The sequence below is a fragment of the Somniosus microcephalus genome, chromosome 6 (genome assembly GCF_052327205.1).
Source record: "Somniosus microcephalus isolate GS21.2 chromosome 6, FLI_Smic_1.0, whole genome shotgun sequence".
NCBI lineage: Eukaryota > Metazoa > Chordata > Chondrichthyes > Squaliformes > Somniosidae > Somniosus > Somniosus microcephalus.
Genome location: NC_140992.1, coordinates 91,634,449 through 91,648,766, shown reverse-complemented (window position 1 = coordinate 91,648,766; position 14,318 = coordinate 91,634,449). Strand labels below are relative to the sequence as shown.

General features: G+C 42.0%; 1 protein-coding gene across 2 annotated transcripts in view; it reads right to left on the bottom strand.

The window, feature by feature from the left end:
• clstn2a (calsyntenin 2a) overlaps positions 1 to 14,318 on the bottom strand; it is a 732,023-nt gene that overhangs the window by 516,760 nt on the left and 200,945 nt on the right. The window lies entirely within an intron of this gene.

Below are 14,318 nucleotides of genomic sequence, written 5' to 3'. Positions count from 1 at the left end.
GGAAACCTATGTAATAGGTGAGACCTCACCTGGAGTACTGTGTGCAGTTTTGGTCTCCTTACCTAAGGAAGGATATACTTGCCATAGAAGGAGTGCAACGAAGGTTCACTAGACTGATTCCTGGGATGGGGGGATTGTCCTATGAGGAGAGATTGAGTAGACTAGGCCTAAATTCCCTTGAGTTTAAAAGAATGAGAGGTGATCTCATTGAAACGTATAAAATTCTTAAGGGGCTTGACAGGGTAGATGCTGGGAGGATGCTTCCCCTGGCTGGATAGTCTAGAACCAGGGATCACAGTCTCAGAATAAGGGGTCAGCCATTTAGGACTGAGAGGAGGAGAAATTTCTTCACTCCCAGGTTTGTGAATCTTTGGAATTCTCTACCCCAGAGGCCTGTGGATGATCAGTCGTTGAGTATATTCAAGACAGAGATCAATAGTTTTTTGGATACTAAGGGAATCAAGGGATATGGGGATAGTGCAGGAAGGTGGAGTTAAGGTAGAAGATCAGTCATGATCTTATTGAATGGTGGAGCAGGCTCAAAGGGCCAAATGGCCTACTCCTGCTCCAATTTCTTATGTTCTTATCAGTTAGATTCTGAATAAGGTAACTGATCTATCAGAGAAAAATGAATAATCTCATCTTGGAATCATTGGTCTGCAGACATCCTGAAGGTCAATGATACCCCAATGATAAACATGGAGAGCATCTTCAAAGCAATCTTCATTTAGTATTAAAAAATTACTGTTTTGCTGTATCCTGAGCTATTGTTTGTTGACAAAATTTCTACCTGTTCTGTTACATCTGGGAAGTGGTCAAAATGGAGGTTGTTTCTTTGTGCTCCCCTCTATTCATTAGCCTGTCAGACCTCAAACCTGTTGACTTGTTTAGTCAGTGCAGTAGCCATACACTTTAGAACTTGGACCCACTCTCAGCTTTCGATAATAAAGGTCTCAGCATTAACAACTTGGCTGCTGAGTTGATCAGAATTTTACTCTACAGAATAATGATGTTGGGGAGTGTAAATACTATGGCCTGAACCTTCACCCATTATGGAATCCATGATACAACCATTAACAACTTAAATCAGCAATTACCTTTATTTTAAACTGGCACAAACAGAATTCAGACATTTGTAACAGGTTTAGAAAGAATAAAGAGATGGCATAAAACAGGGGTAAGTTCAGAGTTACCCATCTTGAAGCCAATCAGAAGGGTACCACTAGGACCAAAGGTCTTATTGATGTCCAGATAGAGTGTTGGGTTTGTGAAACAAAGTGGCTAAAACTTGATGTCAATCATAATGGCAGAATGGGGGGAGGTTCTTTACCAAGGTCAGTGAGACATGAATTGGAGGAGAAAAGTGAGCCAGAAAGGTCATCTTTCTCTGTAAGAGAGCTAGCAATTATATCAGAATGTTAGCAAAATTAAAGCCTTTGGGATTAAAGGGACAGTGGCAGCATGAATACAGAACTGGCTAAAGGACAGAAAGCAGAGAGTAGTAGTGAACAGTTGTTTTTCAAACTGGAGGGTGGTGTTCCCCAGGGATCGGTATTAGGACCACTGCTCTTTTTGATATATATTAATGGCCTAGACTTGGGTATACAGGGCATAATTTCAAAGTTTGTAGATGAAATGAAACTCGGAAATGTAGTAAACAGTGAGGAGGATAGTAACAGACTTCAGGAAGATATAGTGTAAGAACACATTATTTGCTGTAAATTTTGCTGTAACGTGACATTTTATGTACCATCATGCTTCGTGAGGCCAAGAGACTGGTTGCTGAGATGCTACAGTTGTAAGCTGTGAAAGCTGCCAATTGTCTTTCAACAGATAAGGAAAACAGACTTTAAAAGTTCTATGGGAACAGACTATTGAGCTGTTGAATCAGTGCAAAAACAGAAACAGCTTCAGACTATGGAATGTAACTGGCCTTGAAGGCCCACGGATGCTTAACGAACTATTGATAAGAAGAACTGAAAAACAACTGATGACCATTGTCCGTTTGGTTAGAGACACATACACAGTGGGATGGTTGCCAAGTTTTAAGGTATAAAAGATGCTGTTAGAAGACACTCGGAGCTGCTGCAGGCCAGGGCAACTTGGTCAGTTGCCAGTTAAAGTCATACGTTTAGTCACTGCCGAACCAACCTCTCACTGGTGTTAATATGTATGTGATTGCTTATGATCACTTGAGCTTAAAGTAAATGATTAGATTTGTGCGTGCTTACTTGTAATAAGTAAATGACTTGAGTGCAGGTTGTTTTACTATATGTAATATTTAGATCCGTGCGTGCTTACTTGTAATAAGTAAATGACTTGAGTACAAGTTGTTTTACTATATGATCCATGCGTGCTTACTTGTAATAAGTAAAGGGTAGAGTACGGGTGATCATGTAATATTGTGTGTGCTTACTTATATCCTCTTGTTGATTTTAAGTAAACCCTGAAATCTTTGTCTCGAGTTGTCTGTTCCACGGGTTTGAACTTTATAAACGGTCAGACAGAAGTTCAAACCAATCTGAACATCTTACAGATTTTGATGACTGAATAGGGACCCGTTCGGAGCAGACAATGGCAAAGACAATGGATGAGTTAGTCACTAAGTATGTAACAGGGAAGTTGCCTCTTCGAGAGAGGTGGATTTTTAAGTAAAAGAAGTTTCACAGATTCATTAGGTTTTATGTTGTCTGTTCGATGGGTCTGAACTTTGGAAACTGTTGGACGGGGCAAGGGGCGATTTCCGCACATCTTACAATAGACAAACAGGTGAAATGGGCAGGCACATGGTAGATGAGATTTAACGCAGAGAAGTGTGACATGATACATTTTGGTAGAAAGAAAGAGGAGAGGCAATATAAACTAAATAGTACAATTTTAAAATTGGTACAGGAACAGAGAGAGCTGGGGGTGTATGCACAAAAATCTTTGAAGGTGGCAGGACAAGTTGAGAAGGCTGATAAAAAAAGCAGATGGGGTCCTTGGCTTTATTAATAGTGGCATAGAGCTGGATTTTGTCAATGGGGACGTGATGGAGGCGGGACTCCCACTTTTTGGGTTATAGTCCCGCCTCCATTGATTTGTGGCCAACCCACGCGATTTTCCCTTGATTGACCTTGTTGAACCTGCCCAGCGGGCTCAGCAGGCCAATTAAGGGACACTCGGTTACAGGTGACATCAGGGATTGACATTTCATCTGTCAAGAGCTTTTGACAGATGAAATATCAGCGTTTGACAGCTCTGTGAAGCTGTCAAACACTGACAATCTGACTTCTAACTTGAGTCCTTCTCCATTGACTCAGTTAGAAATCTCTCCAGAACAGAAAGCAGAATGCTGCAACTTTTGACAACTCGCGGCCATTCTGCTTTCTGTGCCGGTGAGATGAGGAACTCCCGAGACCTGAAGGAAGCCTGCATTAGTAAGTAATGGTAAATAAAACTTATTTAAACACTTTACACACACCAAACACACTTACCTCTGCACTCATGCACCCATCACTCACCTGAACACCGGACATCTCGAACCCTCCAAGCCCTTCAGCCCGACGGTCCGCCTTGCTAACTTGGCGTGGTTTGGAGCCGTCGGGAAGCCCACACTTCAGGGCTAAAAATAGGGATTAGGCCAAAAACTGCCTGTTAACTACTTGTTAACAGGTAGTTAATTGGCACTAATCCCCTTCTCATCTCGGGGAGGCAGCTCCCAGCACAGGTCGGGTACCCGCCTCCTGGGAAATGGGCATGGAGACGAGTTGGGGGCGGGAAGGGTTTGTGCCCCCCGATTCTGCAATTTTTCCCCAACTCCCGCCTCCACGGGGCTTGGAAACAAAAGCAAGGAAGGTATGCTAAGCCTTTATAAAACACTGATTAGGCCTCAGCTAGAGTATTGTGTTCAATTCTGGGCACCACATTTTAGGAAGGATGTCGAGATCTTGGAGAGGGTGCAGAGGAGATTTACTAGCATGGTACCAGGGATGAGAGACAGTTATGTGGAAAGACTGGAAAAGCTGCGGTTGTTCTCCTTAGAACAGAGAAGGCCAAGAGGAGATTTGATGGAGGCGTTCAAAATCATGAAGGGTTTTGATAGAGTAAATAAGGAGAAATTGTTTCCAGTGGCAGAAGGGTCGGTAACCAGAGGACACAGAATTAAGATGTTTGGCAAAAGAACCAGAGGCGATATGAGGAATCTTTTTTTATACACCGCGTTGTTGTGATCTGGAATGCACTGCCTGAAAGGGTGGTGGAAGCAGATTCAATAGCAACATTCAAAAGAGAATTGGATAAATACTTGATGGGAAAACCTTTACAGGGCTATGGGGAAAGAGCAGGGGAATGGGATTAATTGGGTAGTTTTACTAAAAAGCTGGCACAGGCATGATGGGCCGAATGGCCTCCTTCTATGTTGTATCATTCAATGATTCCATGAATGCCACAGGGGTAGAAAAGATGATTCGTGGAATTTACAAGAGATAGCTTTAGCAAGGGACCAGAAGGAACAGCTGCTGGATTAGCATGAGGATGGTAGGTGATTATTCTAATCAATAAATTTAGCATGGCTAATCAATAATGGATTGACAGATGTTACCAGGGAGCGCTTGCTCCCAGAACCACTCCTCTCCCCTGAAATGAAATTTGACACCATCAGGGTTCACTTCTAAAATTTCTAAGTCTGCTTCTACAAAAAATTTACTTTTATGTAATTGAGCTTTAGACACTAAAACTGATGGAATATTGGATATAGCTGTGGCTTAAGTCACGACTAATTCAGATCCCACTCTACTCCCACTGCAACTACTTTTTGTATGTTATATGAGAGGTTCAGTTTTCACAGAAAAATAAACCAAATTGCAGAATGTGATCCATAAACACTAACAAAAATCTTGAAATCTAGTGTGAAAAAAGGAATTTAACGGTCCGGAACCTGAGGTCAATGGCAAAGCAAAGGCATTCGCTGTTGGCCCCGAAGTAAGCTTCACGCAAAGATCTCACGATCTTTTGAGTCGAAAATGTCAGGTTTTCTGACACGTAGTTCAAATCAACGGAAGTTAATGATGATTCCCAGCGAAGAGCTGCTGTGATGTCAACAAGCTACTCAAGCAGCCAATCAAAATGCAGAATTCTCACAGACAGAGAACAAGGAAATGGGTAAGCTCCTAAAATTCTTCTTCTTAAAAATGTTAGGAGAGAGCAAAACAAAGATTGGAGCTCTCACAGGGGGACAAAGCAAACCTGAAATAAAGATGAATAAACTTTTTTTTTTAATTAAAGTTCTTTTTACGTTTCTTAAAAAATGTAATTTTTATTCAAATGGATAAATTTGACACTGCACAAAATTAAAATTGCTTTTCAGGGCCATAACCTTTATTGAGCAGTCAATACGTTGTTAAAACCCCAGTTACACCTAATCCAAAAGGGTCTGACTTTTAATGGGGTATTTAACAGCATAATTACCGCGGAAGAGCCAATGTTTTCATCAATTTCCATGGTTTGAGAGATTTCACTAATTGCCGGCTAGGGGGGGGGGGAAGAGGGTTCACAGCGCAGCCAGTGTCGGAGCTGTGAATGACTGGCCGCAACTTCAGGATTCTGGCATTAGGCTGCGTGTGCGAAATGACAGTGAATGCAAATTCCAGGCCAATTTATTAAATCTCTTTGAAGCAGTAGTCTTTGTTATAGATCTTTATTCAGAACCATTTTTCAGTTGAACAGTGTTTTCTTTGAGTTGTCAGCCTTTTTGAAGCGTGTTGCCTGGAAAGCTGTCAAAATGGAAGTTATTTCTTTGTCCTCTGTCCATTATCCTGCCAAATCTTTAATTTTCTGACTTGTTTAATCCATGTAGTAGCCTCAGTCTTCAGAGCTGGAACTGTCTTCCAGATTTCAGTATGAAAAGTCTTAGTATTTGCAACTTAAGCTGTTGAGCTTATTAAAATGTTACTGTATAGAAGTTTTGTTGGTTGATGTGTACAATAACAAGAGCCCTTACAAAATCAACTGAACTGATATACCAAATCTGCCCAGCAACAATCAGTACCTAAATAACAACAGAAAATGCTGGAAAAACTCAGCAGGTCAGGCAACATCCGTGGAGAGAAATTTGAGTTGACGTTTCGGGTCGAACCCTTCTTCAAAACTGGAAAGAAAAGAAACTGGATCGAAGGCAGGGCTGCGATCGGACAAAAGAATAAAAGAAACAAAAGAAGTAAAAGAGATTAGAAGCTAGACGAGATGGTAATAGGCTGAGATTAGGTGTAAAGTGTACTGGCAGGGCAAAAGATAGCTGCCAGGTGTGAGAGAGAAACAAAAGGAAAGTGGGGGGGGGGGGAAGGAGTGGAACAATTACAAGAGAAAATGAAATGGGGGCCGAGCTTATGATCTGAAATTGTTGAACTCGATATTGAGTCCGGGAGGCTGCAGAGTGCCTAATCGGAAGATGAGGTGCTGTTCCTCGAGTTTACGTTGAGCTTCCGTGGAACAATACAAGAGGCCAAGGACGGTGAGGTCCGAGTGGGAATGGAGCGGTGAATTAAAATGACAGGCGACCGAAAGCTCGGGGTCACCCTTACGGACTGAACGGAGGTGTTCCGCAAAGCGGTCACCCAATCTGCGTTTGGTCTCCCCAATGTAGAGGAGACCGCATCGTGAGCAGAGAATACAGTATACTAGATTGCGAGAAGTACAAGTAAATCGCTGTTTCACCTGGAAGGGGTGTTTGGGGCCCTGGACAGTGGGAAGGGGGGAGGTATAGGGTCAGGTGTTACACCTCCTCCGCTTGCACGGGAAGGTGCCAGGCGAAGGGGAAGGGCTGTTTGGGGTGATAGAGGAGTGGACTAGGGTGTCTCGGAGGGAGCGGTCCCTGCGGAATGCTGAAAGGGGAGGGGAGGGGAAGATACGTTTGGTGGTGGGATCACTTTGGAGGTAGCGGAAATGCCGGAGGATGATCCGTTGAATGTGGAGGCTGGTGGGGTGAAAGGTGAGGACAAGGGGAACCCTATCGTGGTTCCGGGAGGGAGGGGCAGGCGTGAGGGCAGAAGTGCGGGAGATAGAACTGACACGGTCGAGGGCAGTGTCAACCACGGTAGAGGGGAATCCTCGGTTGCGGAAAAAGGAAGACATGTCTGAAGCACTGGTGTGGAAGGTGGCATCGTCGGAGCAGATACGGCGGAGACGGAGAAACTGGGAGAATGGAATAGAGTCCTTACAGGAAGTGGGAACAATCAGTACCTATACTCTCTGGAGTTTAGAAGAATGACAGGTGGTCTCATTGAAACAGATAAGATACTGAAGGGGATTGACAGGGTAGATGCTGAGAGGTTGTTTCCCCTGGCTGAGAGTCTAGAACTAGGGGGCATAGTCTCAGGATAAGGGGTCAGCCATTTAAGACTGAGATGAGGAAGGATTTCTTCACTTAGAGGGTTGTGAATCTTTGGAATTCTCTACGCCAAAGGGCTGTGGATGCTGAGTCATTGAGTATATTCAAGATCGAGATAGATAGATTTTTGGACTCTAGGGGAATCAAGAGATTTGGGGATCGGGTGGGAAAGTGGAGTTGAGGTCGAAGATCAGCCATGATCTTATTGAATGGCGGAGCAGGCTCGAGGGATCTTATGGCCGACTCCTGCTCCTAATTCTGATGTTCTTATGTTCTAAGGACTCGATGCAAAGGGTTACGTTTCTTGGTTAACTGCATGCAAATTAAATACTATTGCTGTTGTTTACAGATGCCTCATTTTCTAAATTAAGATTTGTGCGTAAAACAAAAAAAGGTTTACCCTTGCTAAATAAAAAGTTATCACCCTACAAAGAAATTTGAGTGGCCCTGAGTTATTGAATATGGAGTGGATAAGTGGTGAGATAGTAACCTATACAGATCAGAAAGATTCTGGCCCAGAAATTCCGTTTGCAGGCCTCCCGCGGGCGGAGGGCTGCGATCTGGAAAAATCTGTGCCTAGAGCGGAGGGCTCCCGGGAGACGCAGAGTTCCATTGCAGGGCCTCTCCAAACTGCCGGTGCGCAGGGCCCACGTATCTCAGAGGCGCAGGTGGTTCGCAGCGTCCCTGGGATCACGTGGGCCATGGGGAGCCAATCAGAGAAGGAAATCTCCCTTCATACATTTGACAGGAAGACCTGTCAAATATATGAATGGAAATCACCCCCAAAACACAGTAAAATTTTTAAATAATTTTTTTTTTTTAAATCACATTTTTAAAATGACTTTAAATTACATAAATTAAGTATTTTAAACAAAAAAATCATTTTTTGAAAAAAATAATTAAAGTTTTTAACGGGGCTAAAAATAAACTTGCCTTTCTTTAAAGTATTTTTAAATGTTAAATCAGTGGAATTAAAAAAAAAAACTTTTTTCAACTCTTATCCTGGTATGCTTGCTTTTACCAGGCGCAAGAATTGTAAGTGTTTTCTGCGGGCAGAGGGTCTCCAAAAAACAGAACTCTCCACCCGCAGAGGCCCTTCTCCCGGGCAGGCGGAGGATCTGCCAAAAGCTTTCTTGACAGATCGGAAATGCCGGTTTCCAGCACATGCGCAGTGCATGCCTAAAACCGGCATTTCTGTTGGCCCTACGGGTGAGTACACAGCACGTACACACCCGTAGGGAACGGAATTTCTGCCTCTCTATGTTTGATCCCTAATCTGTGCCGAGTAAAGTTCTGAATTGATACCTTTCTAAAGAGAATTTTTTTTTTTAGAATTTGGGTTCAGTACCTGAGCGCTCTATAGAAAAATTATCCGACCTTTCAAGTCACTTAGATGAGCTGTCCACTTGATCACCCATATTTGTTCAGTACTTTCCAAAGTAAATATGGATAATGGTCTTCACATTGTAGACAATTGCTTCTATAGACCACTAAATGCCTCCATTTTAAGTAAGTTGCTCTGCACCCTATGATAAGAGTCACGTCTTCAAGCACAAATGACAATATATTATGGAACATATTTAGCCATTTTAAGAAGAAAGTTCTGAACTGTTTTTATTTGGTGCTTTCCCTCAACAGCTTTATCTTGGAACTGAATTTAATAATATATACTCACCCTGCTCCTCCTCCTTTTGACAAATGTAAGAAGTCACACAACACCAGGTTATAGTCCAACAGCTTTATTTGAAATCACAAGCTTTCGGAGCGCTGCTCCTTCGTCAGGTGAAGTGGAGAAATGCATAAAGACACAGCTTATATAGTCAGAGAATAATGTCAGATGTTTACAGGTAATCTTTCCAACTACCATTTATCGCACCTCGGCAGAGAGATAATCACAGCAATCAAAGGACATTCAGCCTCCGATCTTCGGGTAAGCATTCTCCAAGGCGGCCTTCGAGACACACGACAACGCAAAATCGTCGAGCAGAAACTGATAGCCAAGTTCCGCACCCATGAGGATGGCCTCAACCGAGATCTTGGGTTCATGTCACGCTACATGTAACCCCACCTGATGCAGGGTCATCCAGACTCGAGTCGACATTGGCTTGTTATCTCTACACAGATGCGGCCGGACCTGCTGTGATTTCCAGCAAAAAAAATGTTTTGTCTGTTTTTTTGTTTTTCATACAGACCCCAGCATCTGCATGTTCTTTGATGTAATGTTTTCCTGACTGACCTGTTTGGACACCATTCACACCTTTGATTGCTGTGATTATCTCTCTGCCGAGGTGCGATAAATGGTAGTTGGAAAGATTACCTGTAAACATCTGACATTATTCTCTGACTATATAAGCTGTGTCTTTATGCATTTCTCCACTTCACCTGACGAAGGAGCAGCGCTCCGAAAGCTTGTGATTTCAAATAAAGCTGTTGGACTATAACCGGGTGTTGTGTGACTTCTTACATTTGTCCACCCCAGTCCAACTCCGGCATCTCCACACCATGGCTCCTTTTGACAGGCATGGGAAGCATGTACACTTGCCCAAGATACCTTCTAATTTGATCCAGCTTTTACAAATAATGATTTAATCACATGCATTTTTCTCTTAAGGCCAGAATTTACTTTTTCTAAAGCTGTCTGCTGGCACAGAACAAGTTGACAATATCACATCAACAGAGGCCTGAGACCGAGGGAGAATCCAGCACTATTTACTTAACTTCTTCATATGATTTTAATACCATATGGCAAGCTGTACTGGAACTGAACTTGAACTCTGTACAGAGATAAATGAAGTGGTATAAGTCAGCTCCATTTCTCCTCATGATATCAGAAGTTGAGATAATTTGTCAACAATGATGTGTACCTTCTAAAATTTTAATTAAGTGTGGATGAAAAGCAAGTGCAGTGATTAGTCAATTAGATGAAAACTTGTGTGTTTTTTCAATTGGAACCTTACAATTGATCTGTTGGCTGGCGAGATGCTGTCATGTAAAGGAGTCCATAAAGAATCCTTTCTTGCTTGCATTCATTGAGCAAACAAAATATTCAAGTATTCGGAGCAACTTTAAGAATAACATATACCTTATTAAGTATGGATGTGTTTGTGCAGTATTAAGGTAGACCCATCTAATGTTATGCTATTGTACTTCTGAACTGAGATGTGACAATTAAACTGACAACTATTAACCTTGCAGAATCATAGAATTATACAGCACCGAAGGAGGCCATTTGGCCCATCGTGTTTGTGCCAGTTCTTTGAATTGGTCCCACTCCACTGCTTTTTCCCCATAGCCCTGCAAATTTTCCCCCTTCAAGTATTTATCCAATTCCCCTTTGAAAGTTATTATTGAATCTGCTTGCATCACCCTTTCAGGCAATGCATTCCACATCATAACAACTCGCTGTATAAAATTTGTTTTCCTCATGTCGCCTCTGGTTCTTTTGCCAATTACCTTGAATCTGTGTCCTCTGGTTATCAACCCTTCTGCCAGTTTCTCCTTATTTACTCTGTCAAAACCCTTCATGATCTTGAACACCTCTATCAAAACTCCTGTTAGCCTTCTATGCTCTCAGGAGAACAGCCCCAGTTTCTCTAATCTCTCCACAAAACTGAAGTCCCTCATCCTTGGTACCATTTTAGTAAATCTCCTCTGCACCCTCTTCAAGACCTTGACATCCTTCCTAAAGTGTGGTGCCCAGAATTGACCACAATACTCTTGCTGCTAACCAGTGTTTTACAAAGTTTTAGCATAACTTCCTTGCTTTTGTAGTCTTTGCCTCTATTTATAAAGGCAAGGATCCTGTATGCTTTAACAGCCTTCTCAACTTGGCCTGCCACCTTCAAAGATTTGTGTACGTGCACCCTCAGGTCTCTCAGTTCCTGCACCCCCTTTAAAATTGTACCATTTAGTTCATATTGCCTCTCCTCATTCTTCCTACCAAAATGAATCACGTCACACTTCTCTGCGTTAAATTTCATCTACCATTTGTCTGCCCATTTCACCAGTCTGTCTATGTTCTCCTGAAGTCTGTTACTATCCTCCTCACTGTTTACTACATTTCCAAGTTTCATGTCATTTGCGAACATTGAAATTATGCCCTGTATACCCAAGTCCAGGTCATTAATATATGTCAAAAAGAGCAGTGGTCCCAATGCTGACCCCTGGGGAACACCACAGTATACTTCCCTCCAGTCTGAAAAACAACCGCTCACCACTATTCCGTGCTTTCTGTCCCTTAGCCAATTTCATATCCACGCAACCACACTCCCTAAATTCCTAAAAGAAAAAGAAAGACTTGCATTTATAGAGCGTCTTTCACGACCACCAGACATCCCAAAGCGCTTTACAGCCAATGAAGTATTTTTGAAGTGTATCACTGTTGTAATGTAGGAAACATGGGCTTCAATTTTGCTGATAAGCCTATTATGTGTTATGAAATAAAGCTGTTCTTGGGAACACACCAAAATTATATTGCAGCAATCCTTGATATCTGTACAGTGAGAGAAGAGTGGAATGGTACTTTACTCCTGTTATTTTCCGTTCCTGTTGATTGCTGACCTATAGCTTGATCTTTTTAATTTGAGTTGGTTTATGATGGATAACTCAAGAGATGATTGAGGTACTATAATAAAATTAAAGATGTAAATGTAAATTCTGATCCATTTTTCCTACAGAATAACCAACGAGAACCCCAAAGATTTACGGATGACACGAACTACACTAAATAAATGTGCAATTTGTCAAGACAAAAAAGAACCAACTTGCACACAAGCTCAGGGTGTCCTTATCTGAGGAAGGATGTTCTTGCCATGGAGAGAGTGCAGCGAAGATTCACCAGATTGATACCTGGGATGGCAGGAATGACGTATGAGGAGAGAGTGGGTCGATTAGGCTTATATTCGCTAGAGTTTAGAAGACTGAGAGAGGATCTCATTGAAACTTATAAAATTCTAACAGGACTAGACAGACTAGATGCAGGAAGGATGTTCCCGATGGCGGGGGAGTCCAGAACCAGGGGATACAGTCTAAGGATAAGGAGTAAGCCATTTAGGACTGAGATGAGGAGGAATTTCTTCACCCAGAGAGTGGTGAACCTGTGGAATTCTCTGCCACACAGGGCAGTTGAGGCCATTTCATTAAATATATTCAAGAAGGAGTTGGATATATTTCTTGAGGCTAAAGGGATCAAGGGATATGGGGAGAAAGCAGGGACAGGGTACTGAATTTGGATGATCAGCCATGATCTCATTAAATGGCGAAGCGGGCTCGAGGGGCCGAATGGCCTACTCCTGCTCCTATCTTCTATGTTTCTATAATGTTTCAGTCAATGAAGTACTTTTTGAAGTGCAGTCACTGTTGTAATGTAGGCAAAAACAGCTGCCAAATTGTTCATAGCAAGGTGTCATAAACTGCAATGAGATAAATGACCAAGTTAAACTTTCTTTAAGTGATGTTGGTTGAGGAATAAATTTTGGCTAAGACAGCCCCTGCTCTTCTTTGAATAATGCTGTGGGATCATTTATGTCCACCTGCAAGGGCAGACAGGACCTTGATTTAAAATCTCATTTGAAAGACAGCACCTCAGACAGCGCAGCACTGCCTCAGTACGGCACTGAAATGTCAGCCTAGATTCTGCTCTCAAGTTTCTGAAGTGGGGTTTGCCTGCTTGTACTTGTGTTAAATCTGACCATTATTATTAGTGTACCAGTTATGTAAAAGTGACAACAATGAGACTTCATTTGAAAGCAATTTATCAATGTGCTTAAATCTTTCATGATAAACTTCTACACTATGTTATCACCCCCGCCCCCCACCCCCACCACCACCCTGACCCTCATTTCCTGAATGTAGGGAAAATCAAACTGCACCAGCAACTCTTCGGTACCTCATCAAAATGGACTTTTTCATACGTCAGCCATAACAGAGTCTATCTGACTGTGGGTGACATTACAGAAGTTCAATTTTGTTCTTACTTCACATTTATACAGATCAAAAGCAGGGTCCTTGGTCGTTCTTTCTTCCTCCCCAGAGAACAGAGGACAACTGTTGGACTCACCACTCCCCAGGTTATATATACTTCCCGCACATACTGTTTTCTTTTAAAATGTGCAGCATTGCTGCACTCATACATATGTAGACAGTACACAGTGTGCATCTGTCTGGCTGCTCCTAATTTTCAGAGCAAATTGGAAAACCATGTGTGCACGGTAAATATAAACTGACCGACATGAATGAAGTGCTCCTCAGTTGCAATGGCCAGTAAATATACAGCATGATCTACTAATAGGTTGTGTATTCAAATTATAATGTTCAAACATTTAAAATCCTTATTAGCACAAGCATCTATTGTGAAATGGAAGCTGTTCATTGCACATTTCGTAACATTTTTCATGGACATGTACTTAATCTCAACCATGTTTCTCATTTGGTTCAACACTTCCAGTTCATGCAAAAAGAGGGTGCATTATTTTTCACACTTGCTTTTAATAAGTGATAATTAGAATACAGGTCTATTAAAAGGAGTGATGTTGCCATGGTCTTGCAAGATATTTTACTGTGCTTAGAAGCAAATAGAGGTAGCTGCAGTGATCCAACTGGCAATATAATGCCACTGTCACGTTTAATGCGACAAATTCATTATTTTGATCAGTTTCAGTAAAAATAATAAGCAATCTGCCAAAACAGAAAGTTGTTGCTATGGTGATTGTGTAGCAGGGGCTTTGTGAAGGCAGTTCTAGGAACTCAGCCTGGTAGAAAACCCCAAAAAATTGATAACCCTTTAAAAAAAACTCTGCTTTCAGTCGGCTCAATTTTAATTTCACCAAATAAGTATTTACCTGAATGGCAGGGCTTAGGGTAAAATTAAGGATTAAGAGGGCACAGTTAGATTTTCTATCCAACTGTAATCATTGGTAAAAATGTGTGTAAGCAGAAAGAGTGCAACCACAGC